The sequence below is a fragment of the Anopheles merus genome, chromosome 3R (genome assembly GCF_017562075.2).
Source record: "Anopheles merus strain MAF chromosome 3R, AmerM5.1, whole genome shotgun sequence".
Taxonomy (NCBI): domain Eukaryota; kingdom Metazoa; phylum Arthropoda; class Insecta; order Diptera; family Culicidae; genus Anopheles; species Anopheles merus.
This window is the reverse complement of record NC_054084.1, coordinates 42,123,070-42,147,056: the sequence shown is the minus strand read 5'-3', so window position 1 is coordinate 42,147,056 and position 23,987 is coordinate 42,123,070. Positions and strand designations below refer to the sequence as shown.

At 40.7% G+C, this 23,987-nt stretch overlaps 1 protein-coding gene across 1 annotated transcript in view; it reads left to right on the top strand.

The window, feature by feature from the left end:
- The first annotated feature begins 2,538 nt into the window (after positions 1-2,538).
- The window catches only part of LOC121595626, a 205,807-nt gene continuing 184,358 nt past the window's right edge, over positions 2,539-23,987 (top strand). The window contains exon 1 of the mRNA XM_041919717.1: positions 2,539-4,258. The gene's annotated coding sequence lies outside the window, so the exon portion shown is untranslated. The remainder of the gene's footprint in view (positions 4,259-23,987) is intronic.

Below are 23,987 nucleotides of genomic sequence, written 5' to 3'. Positions count from 1 at the left end.
GGGGACCGAGACAGACGACTGCAACGTTTTACGATGTCGTTTGGTCTCGGATGCCGCTGCACTTTGCTCACTGGGACTCGCGTTAGGGCAGATGAAATCACGGGAAAAATGATTGCAAGACCGTACCGTAGCACCGCACTGTTTATCTTTAATAGTTTTATGTTTCTTTTGAACGTTTTAAGACCGATTGCAGTTTTAATGATTGTTATGTTGGTTGTGAATGGCCACAAATAAGCGGTTGGACGGAGATGTGAGTGGAATTTTATGTGCAAAATAAAATGTTCAAGATACGGGAATGATGCGACTTTTTCTTTGAACGATAAGATTTTTTACTACTCTAGAAGAGATTCCGGTCTCGTGGCACATTCATCAACTCGTACGACTTAACAACATGCCCGTTATGGGTCTAATCCCCAAATAGACCGTGTCGCCATCCTGCTATGGGGGGTTATCCCAAAGTCACTGAAAGGCAACCCCACAAGTGGTACAGACAGGCCTTGACCGAAAACGGTTGTTGAGCCAAAAGAAGAGAAGAGATTCAGTAATATTTCAGGATGCAATGTGTAAAAAATCAAACACTGCCGAAGTAATTATGGCAGGCATCCGTAGCAATGAAATGTAAAAAAATTGCCAAAATAACTTAATTTGATAATCTATTTAATCAATTATTATCTGCTGTTAATCAATCAATTATCTACCTACAACAGTATTTGCAAGGCAATGAAGAATCAAAGTCAAAATGTTATTCAAACTATTCAAAAACGAATAACAAGCATTCAAAAATATTTAAATGATGAATGTTTTTTTTCTTTTTGGAATGTTTTACTGGAAAAACAACGATGCAATGCAATAAGAAATAAATAAAATTAAACTAAACATTTTTCATGAATTTGTTGACCTTTGGTTTTAAAAGTTGATATTAGAAAATATCGAAAAAAAATAAAGAAAAATTTGAAAAATAGAAAACCGCTCCTTACCTATGAAATGTTCCTGAGCTGGAAAGGAATAAAAATCTTGTTATCTAAAAGCGATAAAAAAATCCCGAAATACAAGAATTACTACTGCATGATGCTCCATGATTAGCAACAGGAATTAATTCTTCAGTTTGTTCATAGCTTTTTTACACTCAATTGTCTAGAAATAGCAAAACGCTATGCGGTTCCCGTGTCACGGTCAGGCACCGACTGCATTAACGGCTGAAAAGGAAAACAAAGCAAAACTGTCAGCCTTTTGCTGCATTCACCGCATTCCCCACACATGGGCCCCGCAACGGGTGGTCGACCGAATTGTGCTCAAGGCCAACAATTCACGGGCGAACGCATCCGCTCTTTCGGTGCCAACCGGAAACGCCGTGTCCGGGGTCAGGTGCACCCAAGCCCCGACCAGATGAAGGTTCGTTCTCACACCGAAAGCTCACCCAGGCGCATGGTTCATCTGTAACCGTATGGGTCATCCCATCGTCCTGGGGAGCGTGAGTTCATTGTTGATGTTGCTGATTTTTGCCTTCGCTTTCTAGTTTACTGGGACAGTCGTTGTATCGGGCAGTGGGCAATGAAGTTGGTGAAATGCTCGGGCCAAGTACGCAGCCGTGGCCGAACATGTGAGCAGACACGATTCCCCTATGGAGGAGCACGAACCCGGTTTCGGTCAGGTTGTTATTTCATTCAAGAGAAAGTCTGGCAAAGCATCACCAATGCCGTGATAGCTGGTGCTAACCGTTGTGGATAATTCTTCGTTGGGTTTGAAGATAATTTATGAATATATGAGTATTTTTACTAACATCACATATCTGATTTATGGTTTAAGACAACAACATTACATACGCAGTAAATTTATGCAACCAAAAAGTGTATTTTAATATTTACAGTCACTAGCAACACCTATTATTTAACATAAAGTCTCATATCAAAATGTAGAATTGTAATTGATTCAACAAAATTGAATTAGCTTAAGGTAGAAAATATCGTAAATCACTTGACGAAATTAAAATGAAGACTAATAAGCAAAAAAAGAACATGAAAAAACTACGTTACAAGATACAAAACAAATGAAATAAAATATAAACCATAACCAATTCCCAATCCATTAAGACACAACATCTCTCAAAATTTTATAAATTTTTAATTCTTACTTTTTATATAAGTAACACGTTGTTAGATACTTCATACTTTTTTAAAGGCATTATATACTCCAATTTAGTACACTTCTTATAAAAATGTTACTATATATTGTAAATTGCATTTGTTCGTTTCATAAATAAAATATACTATTTTGCCGTTTACTTTCCCTTTCTGGTTATTACAAACACACACTCCACGCTACCGACTGATAAGAAATTCATTCCCCCGAAACGATGATTTGTTTCGCAAAATGAACAATCCCGCGCTGGTTGGAGATGCTGTTCATCCGGACATCGTTCGGTTCGTGTGCAGGCGAGCCGAGGATCTCGTGCCCGGTCCATCCTTTGGCTTCGGCTCGCTGGCAAGCGCTGAACACGCTTGCCGGAAGGCGATGATAATCATCCTAAGCATCCGTCACTGCGGGCGCTCACCGTATGGACCAGTTTCATCTCGCTGGGCGACGGAACCGGGTCGAGTCCTAGCGTGTGCGAGCACAAACCCGCGTATCGCGCGAACGTGAACGGCAGAAAGTAACCGAAAGTGCGAATCGAGCGGACGAACAAACGGGCGAACGGTACTCGTAAAACCGGTTAACACGTTTTGCAGGGCGTTTTCCCCATTGTGTTTTGCGTGTGTGTGTGTGTGTGTGTGTGTGTGGATTGAAAAAATCAAGCAAAAACGCGACGTGATTTAAAAGAATTAAAGTGATGCGTATTCATACTATTTCTGTTTCAAATTGATTCGTGCTTTGAATCCCTCAAAATAAGAAAAGTGAAGTGTTGTGCGATATTTGTAAGCGCACCACGATAAAGAGCAAATAATAGAGGGCTGTAGTGATATGCAAACAGGATACTGCAGTTGCGCTCGCCAGGATTACCAGCTGATTCATGGTCGACCGGCATTGGGTGCTGCGGGTTTGACTGCAGACAAAAATCATCAATTTACATTTTGTAGCTTATCTCAGCGCAATCAGATTACGGAAACGGTTGGGGGCGAAGGATAAAAGTCCAGTACGTTAAAATCATATCCCGTGAAAAAGGGACCCAAACCGAAAATAGCTTACGTCCTTTCCCTGGTTCAACCACGTGAGTGTGGGGGATTGTATGAGAAGGCGTGTGCATGCGTGTGGGTATGTGTTTGTGGGAACTGGGCTAGAAACTGAAGCCATCTATAAAGTAAGCCTACTTCCCGAAAAGCCAACCCCAGAATGGTAAGCACAGATTGGGCGCACTGTGCGTGTGTGTGGCACACGTAGGTGAAATCTTTCCATCAACCAAAAAAGCAAGGAGCATCCTAAGGAGTCGTCTTTCTGTCTTTGCCACCTGATGGTGAAGGTGAAGCTGGTGGAGCTGAAGCTACAAAGAAGAAAACACAGCGTACACTGGGTGCTTTCCTGGAAAAACAGTCCCGCTACCTCCCGGAAAGTGAGCCGCAGAACGGAAACGACAAAAATTTAAATTCGTCCCAACGCACTCTTCGCAACCGGAAGCGCACGACGGTACGACCGGGAGCCCCTTAGTGTGTTTGCCTTGGGGTGTGCTGTAATTGTAAGATTGACAGTGTGAGCCAAACCGTGCGCTCTCTGTGTGCTACAGTGTGTTCGTGTGAACGTGTGTGCTAGCACATAAGCGTGTCAGCACGTTGTGTGAGTGTGTTTGATTTTCAGTTTATTTAGTGTGTTGAAAGCTCTGCCAACGTAGCAGACCGGGGAAGTTTTCCTACGTTTTCGAAAAAAAGTAAAAGGTAAAAGTACGAGGTGAAAAAAGGTGAGGAGAGGTTTTTAAGCTTAATTTGTGCCAAATCAAAATATAAATAGTATAGTTTGTCCAACAAAATGTGTGCTAGTGAAGTTGATACTACAGCACACAATACATAAGATGTGTGAAGAGCGTAATTAAAGTGGCACAAGTTAGTTTGACCAACTGGCAATTTCTGTCAATGCTGCTCATTAAAACGCTCATAAAAGTTGAGCATTAGCAGAGTGTCACTCCGAGAAAGTGGTGCCACAAGTGCTATTTGCAGCAAGTGGTGATAGCGGTGCAGTTGAGTGTTGGAGACAGTGCACGGCGGGCAGACGGATGCTGTAGTAGCAGAGGAGCAGCAGTTCATCAACGCCACATCCAGCGGGCAGGAATAATGTAAATAATAGATTCTTATGCTAATGAGAGTTTCTTCTGACTCTTTGTCACCCTTCCCCGCTTATCCTTTCCCACTGAATTCGTTAAGAGCGGAGCGGAAAATCCTTAATTTCCGTACGTTATGGCGTTCCGCAAGAACATCGGTGCCGTTGGTTAATTGCTGTAAAGCACGCACACCGTGAAGCAATGGGTCGCGGTGTTAATTGGATTTAAAGTTGGACATTAACAAGGCCCTCCCGCCGGTCGGAACGAATAGTGAAGCTGTATTTGCAAGAAGCCGTGTGTAATGGGTGCAATTTATCAGCCACATCTTTTAGGGCGGATTGGAATTTAATTTACCTTCGACAACGCCCGAAGTCGGTGGGAGCTTGGGTTTCACCACATGGGACCGATTGGATTGGTAATTGTTAGTGTGGCAGTGGGTGGAAATTGTCGACCACGGGGATTTTGATAAATTGTCTGTGGTTAGTTTGGTCTACAGTGTGTCTCGAACCAAATGCAACCGCAGAGAAAAAAGATTATAGAAAGATATGTGATATTTCAGAACCATTTTGGTCTATTAAATGGAAAATTAAATTAAGGAAAATCAGTTACTATACGTAGTGGTTTTATAATACACAACTTCACAGGATATTATAATTTCATATAATGTTAATGTCTAGTTATTGTTCAATATGTTAAACGTTAACTATAAGCCATAGATGGTTTGACAAATTCTCTTCATAAAAAATCAATTAAAAACGAGCATGGTAAACTTACGAATAGTGGTGGAGTTTGTAGTGGTACAAATATATCTCCAAGAATTAAAAAAAAAAACAGAATCCGTCCATACATTGTCACATGTCATAAAATAAAGAATTTTCCAGTCGATACGAAACATAATGGAACCACTTAACTTGTAAAACATTTGTAAAGGACCAAATATCATGTCATACTCCTAATATAATCAAATAATTACGAAAAACAATTAAAAAAATGTAAAATCTTTGCTAGCAAAGATAAGTTTACCTAATATTTTTTTAACTGTATAATCGTTTTAAATGTTAAATATAGCCAGTAGTTTCCTCACAGAAACATGTTTGATTATCTTCAGTACAATCGCAATGAATATTGAATCGAAATGGTACGTCATACTAACAGTTCTCAGCAAACGAAATGTACAAAATTGTCTGTGTACGTTTTAAATGGAAATGGAGTTGCATTTATCTTCGCTTTCCATTTTTACAACTCGTTTAGTATGACAAGAACATACGGCTGCTCTGAGATGACACAAACATGACAGGCGCATTTGAGCGATGCAATTAATTTTTTGACAATTTTATGAACAGGACAGCTGACGTACAGAGTTTGATTTCTAGACCCAGAATGAAAATGAAAGCAAAACATCTTTTACCACACCCCAAATCAGAATAACTCGTTCCCGTTATAGTAACAAACATGTTTTCATTCACACGCACAATGCTAACTTACGACCATTTTTTAATGCTTCTCTCGTGCGTGAAAGAGTGCAATGATGTGTAATTTAAAAAAAGATTGCCTTTTCTACTTTTTTGTTGCCTCAGTAAGACAGTCAATATTGCAAGCAGACATCAGAGAATAAAATCATACAAAAACTCAATACAATCTGCTTCGGAAACGTTTATTCAAATGAAGCATTAAGGGAATCGCAGGAAATGGAAATTGCACAGCACCCGGGTAAAATAAAATAAAAATACAAACCGTTCCAAATAACATGCCTGCACATAACCGACGCACTACGCTCATAAAACCAGCCCGTAAGCATGTGCCAGTATTACACCCAAATTCTCACCAAAAAGAAAGCGAACAGAGAGCAAAAAAGAAAAGAAAAAAGAAACATTAAACCCTCGCCCAGCCAAAAAGCTCAATGAGGCGTACGCATATAAAGCATTTGGCAATCATTTGCCTTTCAGCGCAACCAGTGCGAAATGGTGCCTTGAGGCAGTGTTGTGCCGTATGGCGGCGAGTGGTGTGAAGGAAATTTAATTCCCATCATTAAACTCAACCGCTCTGGCACGCCCGACTTGCTAAAACGCAGTGTCCCGTTCCCGAGGACGGAAAGCCATAGAAAGTCATCGAAGGCATGTCAAAATTTGGGTTCGTTTTCCACGAATAAGAAAAAAAAACAGTCCCCTCCCCCTTTTTTCGATGGCTTCATTTTGCTCTTGTACCTAATTCGCTTTATGATCGTGTGTACTTGGAAAACCCGGGAATGGAATGCGCTTTGTGTGTGTGTATTTTTTTTCTTCGTTGGCTGTTGGAGTAGAAAATTTCAAGCTATTTTGCTACTTCTTGGCCGAGAGAGAATAAAAAGAATTTTCCCGAACTCGTTTGGCAAGGGTGTAAGGCACGGCAAGAAAAATCTGTAAAATTCTCATCATTGAAGTAATTTGTATATTTATGGTGGGTTATAATGGGCAATGCTTTGGAAGCAAAAAAAAATACTGGAACAAGAGAAAAGTAATACAGCCCCAACTTGTGGTATAAAGTCCAAAAAGTAAAAGGATAAGGATTTTTGAATTTGCTTTTGTCTCTCGATGGAATAAATTCTGTTATTTTTTCCTTCGTTTGAGCGTTTCTGGTCGTTGTAGTAATTGCTAGAAAAGCTAATGCATTTGAGTGTGCTCCTTTTTCTGCTTTAAACGTTTCAAAAAATATATTTCAATCCAGAATTGCACACCGAACGCTTCTTCGTGCCAGAATTCTTTTTACCATTACCGCCAATTGGAAGAGTTGTCGTCACAGCCGGTGCCGTGCCAGCCATGCCCATTCCGAACCGAAGAGATTGTGTTCCACAGGGAAGCATAAAATCTCATTTATGAGCCCCATTAAAACACTTCAACACCACCAACCAACCATCTCGTGCCCGGCACTTGTTCTCGCTTGTTTTGTGGAATCGAATCGAATGATATTTGTGTCCTTTTTTGCGCACTACAGCGGGTGCCCAAAAAAATACCAAGTATGGCTCCAGGGCGGAAGTGACGATGAGCTAGAAGAAACAGCTGCCAGCCGCAATCGCGCAGGGGGCAGGGAAAAGGACTATAGAAAATTTCGCCCAACCTTGGTAGCAAAAGTTTCATAACGAGTCAATTAAAACGGCTAACGATCGGTTACCACAACGGCACCTCAGTTCGATGGTGGCCTCTATCGTGTTGCGCCACGTCCTACGTTCCCGAACGGAACGGTCCGAAAAGTATTTCTAACTGCTCTCCCAAAGATGAAGGTATTGGCTGCCAGCCCAAATGCAGACTATCAGTCAATCGTATGAAAAACTGCTTCACCATTTCTCCAAACTACTATCGAGAGGTTCTATAGCCGGTTTGATTGGATGGTAAGATTTGAAGGCTAAGAGAAGTTTTGAAAAATGTTTCCTAAAGTGCCCTGTTCCTGCTTTTTTGTTATTGCTGGCTGTAGCTTTCAGCGGGAAAAGAAAGCCATGCTTGACAAATCTACTTCCTGTTGGTGTGCTTTCGCCTTATCGGTTCGACATCGCTTTCATCATCATCATCGTGAGTAAACGATAGCATCACCGAGGTTGGGTATCGTCGAAAGACTTTAATTCTTCTTCTTTCCTGTATTTTCCCATTCTTCCCGAGACGATATCTCTCAAACCGGTTCCACCAGCAAGCTGTCCTTTTTGGAAAAGTGTATGCGTGGGCAGAAGTTCACCTTTTACCAGCTCCACAGCATAACCAGTCAGGGCTGGTGTGCAGTTCGACTTTGCCGTGCAAGCGTTCACTTTGACTGCTCATTTCGGTGCCACTTTTATCGGCTTTATCGGTGGTGAAAGTTGTCCTGGGAGTCGTATAAACCGGGGAACGATTTCCGATCAGATTTCATCGAAGCACTCTCACTCACGCGCAGTGTGTTAGCAATTTTCTTTACCCGTTGTGTGTGCTACACACAAACGTGTCTTAGCTATCTTAGCTATTAAAGTCGGAGGTCACTTTAGGTGAATCGGTTTTCGGGATGGTAGGGACGGACACAACAACGGGAAGCTTGAACGGATTGAAACAGCAGCACACGGGCTGCTTTTTTCGGAACACGAAATGGCGAGACAAATTGCCTATTATCGCTGCTGGGATAATCGTGGTACGATTTATTTTCATCCGTGATCCGTGACCGGTACAGGATTGATGATGTGATAGGTTGATGCTATTTCGGTCGGCGAAGACATGACCCAGTTCAATTATTGTGACAGTTTGAATGGTGTACAGTATGCTTTAACCTTTACATGCTGCTTCTATGGTTAGTTTAGTCACAGTTGTTAAGCTGTTAGCTCATTAAAGTAACTTTTCTAGATATTTTTAGACTGTTATTCACATACAATCAAATCATTCATATTTTCACATATTTATATCTTCAATTTTAGTATAATTAGCTTATTTTGGCAAAAAAAAATTCATTTTGATTTGAAAACTTGGGCAATTTTTTGATAATTCTTCTTGTGGTTTGCGTGCATAAATGCGTCAAAGGCACATTTGCGTCCAGAAACCAAAGTAATCTTTACATCTGTTTTATTACCGAATTAAATTTACTAGAATCAAGTTAAAGCTTTGACATTTATTAAATTAAATCCCATACATCTCTAACCACTTTAACATGTATTGTTGAAAGACCTCTTTGCATTTTCAATCACAAAAGGGAGAGTGAAAAAAAACTGTAATCAATCAATCATATGTCTGTATAGAAATCCGGAGTGTGCGCAAGTTTTGAAAGCTTTTGACGTACTTCTATGGGTTCTGTGTTTGTGTGTGAGTGCGGTTAACCAATTGCCTTGCCCATCCAATTCACCGACGCATCACACCTAACCAAAGCCGTCTCACACCAGCCTTTCTGGCACTCTGACAACGTAATCGCTCATCGGTACACTTTGCCTTTTCGCCACAGTTTGTGCGTACACTGCCACTCCAAAAAAGGAAACCTGAAAAGTGCTTCCGGAAAACCGAAACTCATCCAACCAAAATAAAAAAATAAAACCGAAGCACCATTCCCAACCGCAGTGCCGGAAAAAAGGGAAGAGCAGTTTCCGGGACTAAATGCGAGTATGTTTGTGGAAATGAACGTGTGAGCTTTTAAGCAGATAATTTACGTGATAGATGAAACGATATAACGCCATTTCAAACCTCCCTCCCCTCGTTTTACCATCATTCAAAAGGCAGCTGTTAAATTATACCGGAATTTACGCACGTTTTTTCGCGGTCCAACTTTTCCGGGCCACTCGGGGTGTGCTAATCCTCTTGCCGGGAAAATCAGTTCGGTAAGTTGTAAGCCACCCAGCGTACACTGGAATGAGCAGAAAAAGCTCCTTCATGGGCTCAAATAATTGCCCCAGTACTGTGAGAGCTGAACGCGTCCGCCAGCCCCAAATCAAAGCATCCACGTCCCACGGGTCGTGGGTGTTTGTGGGGCCACGCTTAGCAGACACGATTGAAAGGCTGACAGGCGTCAGAGGCTCATCCACATACTGACCCACTTCTCCTCGCTGTTTTGCTTTGCCAATCTGTTTTCGGCGTTTTGTGAATGATTTTCTTCGCAGCAAATGTTCGTGTGAGAGTTGTTCCACCGGTGCAAAGTAACAGTGAACGATTTTGCCTACCACCTCATTTACTGAGATCCCCGGCACTAATCAGGCTTCCCAACACTGATTACCGCACAGATTACGTCACTTCACTTTTCACGCTTCACGCGCGTCTTGAAGAGAGGTACCTGATTCTATGGGAGCGAAAGAAAAGGAGAACGAAATAAAAAATAAGGGATTCTTATGGATGCATGCTGCCGCCTGTTCGTCGAAGTTTGGTTAAACGGCGTAAGCTTTCGAGAAGCTTTCTTGTCAATGGCAGACATACTGGCGCGTAGGCGTATTCTACACGAAAGGGTGCTTAATTAGGTGCTTCCTAGAAAGACGGGTTTACAAAACCTGCCAAACCAGTCCAGTTCGTAGCAGTAAATGTGCGTTGAATGATTGAGTCTGTCGGTGGAAGGGTTTTCGACACACTAACCGAATTATGTTATAAACGAGGTGATAGTTACAATACACTTGCGTTTTGGGATTGAGCGAACACGAGCGATGATTTGAATGAAGGTAATTTTTTTATTTTATCATATTTAATAAATAGGGAAAAATGTTAGGTAAAAATATGTTTAAAATTACGATTTTTAAAGTCGTAACCTTTTGTCTATGCTACCTGGTTAAGAATCTTGTATAGAACAAAGACAGTGATTGGCATGTGATCTAATGATAGAATTACCAGGGGAATAGAAACAAGGATAAACATGATAGTCACGACTTATTCTAAACACATCTTCAATAAAAAACGACTATTCGGAACAATGTTTGCGACCGCGAAGTAAACAAAGATATGTTTGGAATTAGTACTGGGTCAATAAAATTTATAAAGAGTTAGGCTTTAGCTACTACTCTATTAACCATAACTAAAGAGACTGAAGCACAGAGTCAAGACAAATGACAGCGACTAGAACAGCGCATAACATTATATAAAAACAAAAAAACAAATTACCTAAACTAGGGTAACTAGGACAATGATCAGCGTTTTTTATATCTCTCTCAGCCGTATGATCAAGATCGTGTCCATTTCGCATATGTGTTTGGGTCCCATCCTGTCAAATTTGTAAAACGAATTACAATTATTAAAATTACAAAAGAAACGACAATTATTTCACACAAGTTAAAATGAAAAGAGAACGCTAAGCATATTCACCTTAACCGCTTGAACCAGAACATCATGCACCCGACAAATAAACTGTAAGACATTGCCCTGACTCTTTTACCAGACAAAACCATTGCTCCCTGGCATCAGAAGCATCTGGTTCAGTTCACCCCAGAAACACATGCCAACTAAGCGTAGGAAAGCTTGTTCCCGTAGGTCGTGAGGTTCTCGTGAAATTTAATTGAATAATTTTGTAGATTATAGCACATTTTCACAGCGTCGGCAAAGGTTCAACGTCCTCTCGCGTTCTCGGCAAGATCGTTCCTGTACGAGCTGGGCGGGCACAGCCACTGTCCAATTGAAATAAAAAGTTAAAGTCTTCCAATATAAGCTGGCATAAATTGCAACCATAATGCTTGAAAAAAGCTCCCCCATCGCAAAAAAGGGAATGAAAGCAGCAGCACTGTACTTTGATCCTTTTTACCACCGCCCTATCGTCAACACTCCACAGACGGAACACCGAAAAGTGTGTGTGTGCGCATATGGAGCGAAACGAACAAACATGAAAAAATTCCATAATATCCAGAGAGATGATTCCAAAAGTCGTTTTATTCCATCACCATCTTTTCCTTGGTGTACCACTTTTTTATACAGTACAACAGAAGCCTCTGTGAAACGGTTTTCCTTTCGCCTGCCTTCTGGCTGTGTAAAATAGAGCAACCTTTGGGCGCATTGCTTCTCAATAAACGAGGGAAAAGTTTCACCATTTTCTTGCGGGATGCGGCCAGTTCCCACATTTCCCCTTGTGACCGTTGCGTTAAACTTTTTTATGTTTTACTTCTCGTGCTTTTGAATGTATCTAAATATGTATCCTTACGGTGCGTCCGAAAAACCAACCACCGTGTGAGAATGGGATCAATTTTTGGAAGGTTTTGAGCAAATTCCAACGGTCAACTTTTGCACATAACATCGGGTGGGACCGAGAACGAGATGGTGATGGGAAGGAAAGCTTAGTCATCCGGGGTAATGGACGGCTGAGAAAACATGAATCGCCGGAAGACAAGAATTGGCGAACTGAATTAGGTGGATTATTCTTTTGAATTGGAGTTTACTGGTCCTTTTTCATACATCAAGTTTCGTCTCATTTTGAATGTGGTCGCCGCTGAGTGCCGGTGGACATCGATTAGTTAAATCATCGACCCATCGGCGATGTCTTTGGTAGGGTCGTAGATATAATCGTGTTAGAAGGTTGAAAAAAGCTTCAAGGATTGAGACTCATTAGACAAATCCACCACGAAATTGGATAGAATAGCACAAAGTTGTCGTCAGCGAATGCAGCTGCCTTACAACCGTCTTACTTTACCAAGTAACGGTCTCAATAAGAGATACAATTGCTCTTGGCCTTACTCGATTTATGTTAATGCATGCGGAAAAAGGAATGATGTGGTAGAAAGTACGTTAAGTAAGCGAATGCTTCATTCGCTTTTACTGTACTTCGCCAGCAGCGCTAACATACGCTTAAGTTTCTTCTCAGTGTCTTATTTAATCCGTGAACCCGGCAGCTTTTACCGTAACCTCCTCTCACAACTCCCCGACGGTAAAATGGAAGAAAACGAATAAAATAGGAATTTTAAATACATTCACCTTACCGCTACGCTACGTTTCGCAGTTGCTATCGAGGTAGATATTTCTGAATCAACGCAAAAGCCTGTACCAGCTGCGCCAGCACCACCCGTCCTAAGCTTGATCCCAACCAGTTGTTGGTCTAAAATCTTATTAAAAACTTTATTAAATATGTCCCAGTCCAACCGGGCGGAACGAGGTTTCAAATCGGGATCGCTTTTGCCCCGTTTTCAAGCCAAACGAGAGAAGCAAACGCCGTGTGTATCTTGGCTTCATATCGTGTTGAATCTTGTTCAGTACCCTGACGGTCTACCATTTCATCCCCCAGCGGGGTTGAAGCTGACCACCCAGACAAGGAATGTTAACTTTGCAGATGTTGAAATTTTTCACCGCACCCCGGCCGTCTAGCCGTCCGGGCAGAGCCGGACCGGATTGACATGAAACACTTCAATACATCGTTCATGTGAAGTGAACACAACAAAAAATGTGATTGAAACGGGAGAAGAGATTGTTGGGCAGGGAAGATTGAATGACGATACAAATTGAAAGGTTTCGGTTGGTTACATTCTGCATTGGTACTGGTATTTCGTGCATTGTCAAGGGTGAGTTCATTTTCTTTGAAAAGGTTCAAACGGTCAATGATATGGTAGATGTGGAAGGTGATGAAGTAAGCAAGTTTGATGAAGATTATTCATCTTTACAAAGTGAAAATATGGGACGGAATATAGTGACGATGGGTTTTTGTTTATGCAAAATTCATACAAAAATGTATGAAGACGGATAATGAATGGCAAAGCTAATCTTTTTGTTAATTATTTTTTAACCTAATGCTATATAAAATAGTATAGTATATAATCTAAAATACGTTATTTACTAATATTGACTCTTCGTGTCCTTTTTCGATAAATAAAAAAAAAAACCATAACGAAATACCTTATTTTTATCTTATAGTAAAAAACATTACACCAAACAATAACAAATAATCAAATAAATTCAAAATAGTAGCAGAATTCACTCTGAATTCACTCTCCCAATATCAAATATACGATTGGTGTGCATTGTTCTCAAAGTATATGGAATTTTTAAAAGTAGTATGTATTAAATATCAACTCTATCTTCAGTCTGGGTTGTACTGTCGATTTTAAATTGACCGTTTCGCTTTGTATTTACATACACGTGTTCAACAGTAGCGATATGCAATAATATCATACCATATGGTTCGCACTTGTACACATGCAATAAAAACGCACCAAATAAATTAAATATTCCACTTTATTTCATGCTTTCCAATCGCAACCGGTGGAATTGTCATACTGAAGAAAGAAATAGACAGTGAATTTACGATGATGTCTGTTTTTATAGTCCGCCCATGTGTCTATGTAAGCCGATTAATTTGAATGTCAATAGATTCGCTCTTTATATAAGACAAAAATAATAGCCTGTTTTGAAAATATGGAACATAAAAAACCTTTGGGCAAAACTGTGTTATACATTTAAAATCATTGAAATCATTAGATCACTGCCACCGAGTACAAAAAAAATGAAAAGAATATACAGAGTACCAAAAAAATTATTTATCTTCATTTAGTTGTATTAATGACACATACATTTATTTATAATAAGTTCATATTTTACTTAAGCTTCTTTTTTTGCAAAAAGCGTATCATCTATGCGAGATGGTAGGCATTACCAAACTTTGCCCAGTTTTCACTTCACTATGATTTTGTATGCGTGACATTGAGATATTTTTCGTGTGATGTTCCCATTCGAAATACATTATTTTTGCTCCCATCCGAACGTACGTGTGCAGAGCAAAGTGAGTGGAACGAATGTGTGTGAAACTTTCCTCCAACTTTTACCGTGGACCCCGAAAAACGACAAACCCTTTTCTCACTCTCTCAATCTCTCTCTGTATCCTCCTGGTGTGCGTGGAGTGGGTCACGAAAGCTAAGCCTACCACATACTAAGCCTACTTATCGCCATCACGGTGTCTAATAGAAGAAAAAAAGGGACCAACCTTTACAGAAACCAAGCTACTATCGGATATCGTGGAAGAAATGGAAGAGAGGGTAACACGGTGGTAAGCAGCAGTCATGGTGGAAAGTTTATCTATGACTCAAATGAATGATGTGGAAAACTGGTACAATCGGAAAAACTCGAACTCCTTTCCCGTTGGGAATTGTGCTTTTAGGGTGTGGTTTAGGAGTGTGAGGAAGGACGATCCTTCAAAGGTACCAGGTAGAGCGAACCGGTTGTCCAGCTGCTAATTCTATGCGATCTATTCCGGTCTGCCAAAGCATCAGAGTTTTCCTTGTTTCGATCGTATCGGTGCGTTGGGCATTCAGATGGGAAGTTAAGCTATAAGAGCCCGGCGACCAACGGCAATATTGGACTGCACTCGATGGAAAGGGTGAATGTTCGGAGTGTATCGTTACTTTTTGTTTTGATTTCCTTTGTTCCTCAGCATGTTGGGCAAATAAGGATTGTTATTTTTTTCTTTTCTGGCATTGTGTTTTGCGAAACTCTACAGGCTAGAAGGAGCGAAGGCTGAGCATGATCAGGATTTGGCGCAGCGACAGACCCGAGATAGCGCAGCAGAAACAAGTTCCTTCCCGTTCCACCTGAGATGTAGGGTTTTGATCGATAATGGAAAAGTTTTACCGATGAATCATGGCAAAATAGGAGGCACATTGGAGGGAGGTTTATTAATTGTTTTCCAATGAAGTCTTCTGTTACGCGGTCTGTTGTTTAAAAATGAGATCTATTTTTTCTCCGTCAAAGCGGTCGATAAATCGGAGGTTTTCTTAACAAGACAAGAACGTGTCTCAATTTACATTCGATACATATTCATTAAGTACATAATAAAAACACTTGTTGGGTTTTCTCTCGCAGTGAAAGGTATTCTTATATTAAAAATGCAACTGTTATGCTTATATATGAGAAAAAAATATTCTCAAATGATCCATACTTTTTGCAAAATAATTAGAATAAGAACGTTTCTTATAAATTGATGAAATGAAGCTAGCTGGCGAGACAGTTGAGACAGAGAATGTTTTATTTGAGTTTTGATAATTTGTGCATACATTTGATGAAAATTCTCGAAACAATACCCACACAAAACAGAGATATTATTTTTATCAAACACATCGTTAACGTACTAAAAAAAATTCTAAACAGCCCTTCAGCACCTATAGTGCACAAAAATCCAATTTTTATACGTCAATACGCTACCCGTTTTTATTACATCTATCAATTTGGGCCACAGCCAGCGCCAAACCCACCACCGGCAGAAGGTAAAACAAAAAAGAAAACTGACGAGACGCAGCAAGAATAAAAATTATGCTGATATCGAAAAAACACCGCAACGATACGCGCGCGACCCTGATTTTTCGCAACGGCCCCGTTGCAGCTGGCCCCAAACTGTCGCCGGGGAGCTTAAGAACGAAACAATGAAGTCACTGTCGCAGTGAAGAATTGTGATCCCCAAGGGGATGAGACAGGGCTAGAGCACCCTGTCGCACGAGCCTACAAAATTGATAGAGAGCAAACAAAAAATTACCACACCAGCCGGAGCACGTGAAACCTCCCAAGGGCGGGGTTTGCGGATCGATGCGCGCACTGGCGACCCCTTGGCGGAAATCCCCTTTTGCCTCCTCCAGTTATGCTTCCAAACGTCTGATGGATGATAAAATTTATAGACACTTGGAAAATTTATGCCCGCCTCTTGGCCTGTTTTTAGATAAAACGAAACGCACAAAACACAGCACACGCACTGCCCGAGGATGGTACAAAGTTCGGTGTGCTCATTTCAATTAGCTAGAAGTTTTCCGTAGCTCCAACCGGTGCTCGAGTCTAGGTTCGGTGATTAGAATGACGGTAGAGCGGAAAAAGAAGGAAAAAAAACAACAACCAACTCGCCGAAGCGAGGCTGTGGTTTTTACGTTTTTTGAAATGGGTAAACAATCGACCCAAACTGGCGCAGAGCTTGACGTGCCAAAGTGTGCAATAAAAGTGAATTAACAACTTCCGGAAGTTTGTTCTACAGTACCGCTGGTTGTTTAAAGCACTGCTTGAAAGCATCGAGCTGAACGAAAATGATGCAAACCATCATCATCAACGGAAAGTATTTGCGCACGAGGCCCCTTGCGCAAAAAAAAAGCTAATCGATACCGCCATGTAATAGATGGTGCGTGTGTGTGTGAATGAATACAGCGATGGTGCGGAAATTGATTAGGGTAATTTAACAACATGCCTTCGTCGGACCCAACACACCCACCAAAGCACAAGGGGGAGGAGAAGTGGGTAAAATTTGCACACAAAAAAGGAAACAACTCCTATTACTTTGCGATTGAGTGTTTAGCTAACAAACAACTTCATCCGAACTAGTTGCATTTGATCTTTTTCCTCCTTGCTGTGCTAGTGAATCGGTGAATGGATGGGCGTTTTTGATGGATGGACTACATTTCAAGTTTCTAATTACCATGTATCATTCAGTCAGAATACAATGTAGCGCTTTATAAATACACAAAACAGGAAGAAGAAATTTCAAAACGAAACTATTTAAGGTTTTTTGTTATTTTATGTACGCTACTAAAGTATATGATATAAAATCAGCTTTGTTTGGAATTGTGCAATGATATACAACAAAAATAGCACTGCCATAGGGATGTAATACAATTCAGATGTAACATGTATTTGAGAATATTGTCGATGTTTAAACGACATTGACCTTTGTAATTTGGGGCTAATCATATTATTGCACATTTGTTAAATAAACTAAATACAAATAAGTTAAAAGAAACAGTGCAGTTTTTATTTATGGCAAAAATCTCATCACACTTGCACGATTAAAATGAGGGTTTTTTTTTTTTAATCAGGATGGACGGCTAGGCGTATTGGTTAAAAATAAGGGCTTAAAAATATTACAACATGAAAGGGAAAGAAGCAATGCTTAGTTTTGACATTTTAAACACAAATTTAATTGCAATGCCACATTGCGTTCGATTGAACCCAATCTCAATTTAGCTTTATTTTCAATTATTACCCTTCAGGCAATACTGCCTAAACATTAAAACATCTTAATATCATACCCTAATCAATCGATGGATCCGTATGCCCGATATCCTAAATAAACGGATAACCAGTACGCCATTGGATCCACTTTCCAGAGAAAGGCCTATTAATTTTCCCAAATTATCAGCCTCAAGAGTTTGAGTAAGAAGTTTCCCAACCCGTTCCGCTAACCGGGTGGAACCGGTTACTAGGTCAGTTAAAGTACTCAGAAGAAAAGGTTGCCTCACACACACCAAGACTAAGCGTCAATGTTTTTGCGGTCGCGTCAAATGAGTCTTGCAGTGCAGGGATGCGCATTAATTAAGGGTAACTTTTACACACTCCCGACGCAGCGCGCTGCAGTGGTGAAGCGCACGGCAAAACGCGCGGGAAGATTGAGTTTGCGCGAGACAAAGGGGAGTGCTTTTAAAAAGTCCCTTAATAGAAAGGAAAAGTTTGCAAGATTAAAGCAAGTAGTACGGTAGGTAAGCGCGACTACCCTGCGAGTGCGGCGAGTTGGATGCTGTTGTATTTTTCTGTTTTAAGAGATTTTTTATTTATCTTAATCAGTGTGTTGTAGCAGAACAGCACAAAGAACAAAGTTTGTGTCAGAGCGAGAGAAGAAAGGCAAACACGAAATGAAAAGCCTTCCTAGAAAGAGCTAGCGAGGGAAACTTTCTCGCGAAAGGAATGAAATGATTTAATTGATTAAATCTCTTTCATGCGTTCTGTGTTTTGGTGGTGTGGGATTTCTTTGTCTGGAGAAAAGTTTTGGTGAACGTTTTACGCTGCTCCGGGAGCGACGATGAACTGTGCAGCTTGTGTGACAAAAGCGCATTTAGCGTAAGATGCAACGGTGGTGGGAAAGCGGACATGCCATCTGGAGCTGGGTTACAAAGTGAGTGCGAGTTGGTACTTTCTGCAATAGTTAAAAATAAGTGGAACGAAAGAATGTAAAGCGATTTCCCATGTTTCCTTTAAGATTGTGGTTTAGTTTAAAGAAATCAAGCTTTGTACATTGATGTTACTTTAGCAAACAACTATAAACAGAAAAAGAAAATATGAAAATATCATTAAAATTTTAATGATATCAATATGTGTTTCTCTATGTTCAATACTTCATAACCGATGTTTCAATGATATCGAAAATATATTGCAGTTTCATCCGATAAAAAACAATAACCATTCCGAAACTAGAAAACAAATAAACTGGAAAATATCCATATTTAAGTCACAGCCAAGCGTTACTGCAATCGGAATGTTTCAATTTGTTTGATCAAGCAAACAACAAGACACGAGTGTGAGAAGCTTGTGATGAAACTAGTAATTTCACACCCACCACGGAGATAGAAAGTTTCCTCCGTGCCTTCCTTCCTGTAGTTGGTATATTTTCTTGTGCCGCTTCGCTCGCAAAAAGCAAAAGTTTCTTCCCTCCCTTTTTACCAGCTAGCTCGCACCAGAAACGATGACGGCGATGAAGACAAATTGAAATTTTCTTCATGTCAACCAGTGAAAGACAATTTCAAACGAAAGAAACACCATAATTCCAGCACTGCCGGAACACAACTTTCTACTTCGCCGTGAGCTGAAACGCGGGAAAGGAAATTCGTTATCTTCCATTTGTTGTTTGCCAGTCCCACCGCGTTCCGGGAATGTGAAAGGTGACCGTGACACAAGCGAAACGGCAAATCAACGACGCAAACGTTGTAACTTCTATCGCATCAATCGAAACCAACTGTACCAAACTGTGTGCGCGAGAGAAAAGGGCAGGTAGTGTGTAAAGTTGGAGTGAGGACTATCCAAAGCAAAGAAAAATCGGCAGGAATTTTCGAGCAGCAAGTACTTTAAACGGCGGTGTTGCGCGTGTGCTTCGGACAAATCGTACCGCACTCGTTTTTGTGGAGTGATTTTAGCCCTAACGGCATTCTGGCGAGTTGCGAATGGTGTGTTTTGTGCAAAGTTAAAAGTGATTTCCACCATTCCATACATCTATTGCTGGTTGCTGGTGGAATTCGTAATTTACATGCCGGTTTGTTGTAAGGTTTGGTATGTCGGGGATTGAATTAAACATGAAATGTTATTCGCGGTTTGCTGATGCAAATGCTGTCTGAATTGGTTCACCTGACCTGGTCGAAAGTCAGTTCTGTCAAGTACCAACTTCAAGTTGTGGTTGATTTAACTTTTTTTTTACCTGCTAACGGGCATGTGAATTTTGGTTGCAATGTAAAGAAGATGACCTTCTGGATTAGTTATTATTTACAAACATGGTTCTAAAGTTTTACTTTTCTTTTTCTTATTTCTATTTCTATTTCTTATTGTTTTGTATCGCTTCCTTTTCGCTTACTTTAGGTTTACTTTAGTCTTAAAGTCTGAGCCGACTTCCTGTTTTGATAGTTACGAGTTCTCGTTGCAAATTGCTTGTAGCTAGCAACAACTACTGCTAATAAGTATTGTATTTTAACATAGTACATATTCTCGTGAGCACGTCAACAAGAAAGAGAGAGAGAAAGAAAGAGCGAGAGAGAGAGAGAGAGAGAGACAGAGAGAGAGAGAGAGAGAGAGAGAGAGAGAGAGAGAGAGAGAGGTTTCTTCAAACCCCTGATGTTTAGAATTGGTTGTGTACAACATATTGATGTTAAAGATTGTTATTAATTAAAGATTGCGGCCATTTTTGGTTTCTTCTCATTGGAATGTTTAGCTCATATACCAACTGATAGTTCCTATGGCCGCTCAGAAATAAAGTCTAGCCGGTTTGTTTATAGAAATTATTATCAGATGTCTTTTTGATTTGAAATCCCTTTAAAACACTTTTAGCAAAGGACAGCATACATTTAAATTATTCTGTCCAATGCACACCGTTTTTGCAATTATACAACAATAAAAATATACTACAGTAAAAAGTAACAACACCATGGAAAATGAAATGGCAAACATTAAAAGGTGTTAAATGGTACCATGCAATCTGACCCCCAGCCCCGTAAAATCGTACTATAATCAGCCACACATGTTGTGCTGTACTTTAATTAAACAACACATTTTGCACGGTGAATCCATTTGCCATTGCAATCGAATCCATTAGCAGTTTACTCTTCCTCTGTGAATTTCGAAAATCTCATTTATTCCACTCATTTACTGTATCCGCGTGAGGGGTGTACAACACACAAGTCCGACCGACACTGTTTCATGTTAATCCCGTACACTTAACGAGGATGTTCGAAGCTTCATTATCGCCCGGCGGAAAAGGGATAAGAGCGTAATAGTTTGTTTCAATTAGCAGGATTTATGTGAGTGATTTTGATGTTTCTTCGCCGATTCATCTACCCATGCGAGGACTAACCTCCACGTCGTCCATCCTTGTTTCATCCATCAAAGTGTGTGTTCCTTCGGCTGAGGAAATTTCTTCACTGGATGGGCTATCTTCACACCAATTACTTTGGGATTTAGTTTTCAGCACAGTACCCTTGCCAGCATCTTTGGTGGTAGCTTTCTAGCTACCCCTACTACACCAAGCTGTCTGCTGCAGCGAAGATTAAACTTCATCTTTGGTTCTTAGTTTGGTGTAGCAAGAAAATGGTGCGTAGCTTCTTTCGTGCTTCTATCGTTAAACCGGGCAACACCACACGCCGGTGAAAGGGAACGATCCACTGTTGGCAGTGGACGGACGGTCCCGGTCCCGAATGGAAAATTATTTCAGATTCATAATACATAAATCTCACACTCATACGGGCTCCAAACGTACTGGATGTTCGGTTCCGGCTTCTTGTAACAACAAAAAAAAAAACACACAAAAGGATTCGCTAGCAGTTCAAGGTGAAGAAGGGCAAGCACCGGTACAAAATTTATGGACCATCTTCGAGAGCGCTGTTACGATCGATTTTTGCAACTTTTGGCAACATTGGTATTGTCGGATGTAAAACATTGTCCATTACATTGGCACATGGAACGCACAAGGGGCGCATTCGAATCAAAATTTGCATTTCAAATCCACGGCCCAACAATGGGAGTATTTATGCTGTCTAGCCAGCAAGGAAGTCCCCTGTCGAGACTGCAATATTATTATCGTTTGGATGGAAACTTAAAACGTTTGCAAAGCGATGAAGCGTTAAAAGTTGGCCGGGATACGTATGGTACGAAATACGAAGAATGTTTGCTTCGGAAGAGCAAAATTTAATACTGTTGAAAGCACTCGAACGTACATGAGTAACGAGAAAAAGAGCGAGACAGTTCGTAGAGAAGTGAACTGTTACTTGATCGAGGAAATGATACATAAAATGCCCTCCCAAGAAATATAATTTACAAATCAATGTGACTAAGCTGATGTAGCAGGTTGAGATAAAAGTACGGCCATCCCACGTCTGAATCGGCATTTTGTTAATGTAACTTTAGCTGTAGTGACCAGTGCTACAACATATCACTGTCAATGTCATACATAATTCTAACTGAAACAAAATACAGGCCAGCGTCACGTACTCAATTGTGATAATCAGAGGTGATGTTCAAAGAGTTGGTGTGACCAATACATGCTTGGTGACGTTTTAGCAACTAACAATTGGTCAGTCACTTTATCATGACTTTTTTACTGTGACCAGTTCTGTAAAATGTCACTGACATGACAAATTTCGACTGAAACAAAATAATATCAGCGTCACGAACGCTACTACTATGCTTAGAAGTGAGACTCAAACCATTGGTGCAACCATCACATACTTGTTGACAGTTTGTGCAACAAACTCTTGGTTAGTCACTTGGTCGCGACATTTTCAGTCATCATCACGATAGTCATGGGAGATAATTCGGAGTGTGCAAGTGATCTCAAGCAAAAAAATGAGTATGTTTTCTCGCTTTTTTTTCGCCAACCTGCTCATTTTGTTCCTTGGGACCACGCGCCAAGTATAGTCAAAGAAGGTCGTGACCAAAAGAGTGACCAAGAGTTGGGCGAAAAATGTCAAGAAGCATGTGATTGGTTCACCAATTGTTTGAATCTCACCTCTGATCATCTCAGTTGTGTACATGAGCTGATTTGAGCTTCGTTTCAGTCATGAGTGTTAGAGACTGTAACAGTGGCCTTTGGCCAGAAAAAAAAAATCATGATTAGGCTTGCATCGGCATTAAGTTCAGCTTGTGAGTCGGAGAATCGGATTTGACTCAAGAACTCACACGTCGCGTTCGGCATGTCATGACGCACTTTCATCGAGTATCAGTAATGAACATCAAACTACCACGTTGATAGTTTTCGGTGGTGAGTAGTAATATCACGTGATTCTCATGACAGTTTGCAGCAATGGTATTTGCACAAGAATATGTACAAAACTGAGAACAAAAATAGAACGAAGAAAGGCCTTGTTTTAGTAATTAATTGTCTTTTTTTTAAACAATTTTTCAAATAATTACTTAACAGATATCTAAACAAAATCACGATGTTAAAGCCTGATAGCTTATTTCGCAAGATTGCCTCATCCTTTTATTGAACGAGCTTCCAGGCACGAATCCACAAACAATCTGCTACGAAACACATTTTACTACACAATGGAACCACATCTAAAATGGACCATAAATATTCCATACCATAGTGTTCCCTGGCAGATACTTTACATAACCATCCTCCTTTCTACCCTATCCTATTCTTTATCCTTTTCCCCCTGTTTCACCTGTTTCCCTGATTAATTCATCTTAGCATCCAACAGGCTAAAATAGGTAAATTCCCATTTCCTGGAAAAGATGTCGATCCGCAAGGAACTGAACCGTTCCGATTAATGAACATGTCTTACTATCCCTACCAGCTCTTTGCACACTTTCTCACCAAACGCAAGGTGTGATTGACCTTTAGCAAACCAGCTATCCTCAACGGCTGCATTGATCCCTAAAACCCATTGCCCGGGTCAAAGGCAATTGATCGGGAAGTAATTTTCTCCGTAGCTCTTCGATCCTTCCCAGTCTGTGCGTATATGCGTGTCTGTGCCTGCGGGACGGAATAGATTCATCAAGATTGAGCCGCACAGCGAACCACAAATCGGGATTTTGGGCCTCTTTTATTGTAGCCATGTTGATGGGCTCCCAGTCCGGTAGATTGGATGCTTTGCACGAGGCCCCGGCCTGGGTGGGTCCAATTATTTATGACACTAGCCAAACGATAATGACTTTATTGCACCGATGCCGGCTGGTTGTTCCCTTTCAACGGAGGAGTCGGTAGCGATGGAGGGATATGGTGATGCTTATTCAAGGGCGAAAAATTGGATCCATGGAACCCTTTTGAGCTTTGAGGGTCAGCTCTTTTGTGGTTCGAGTTGGTAGATTACACGCCACTCACTTCGTTTCAGTGGCAACAGGGAGAGTGTTAGATGCGTCAAGAATGTGTTTGGGGAACG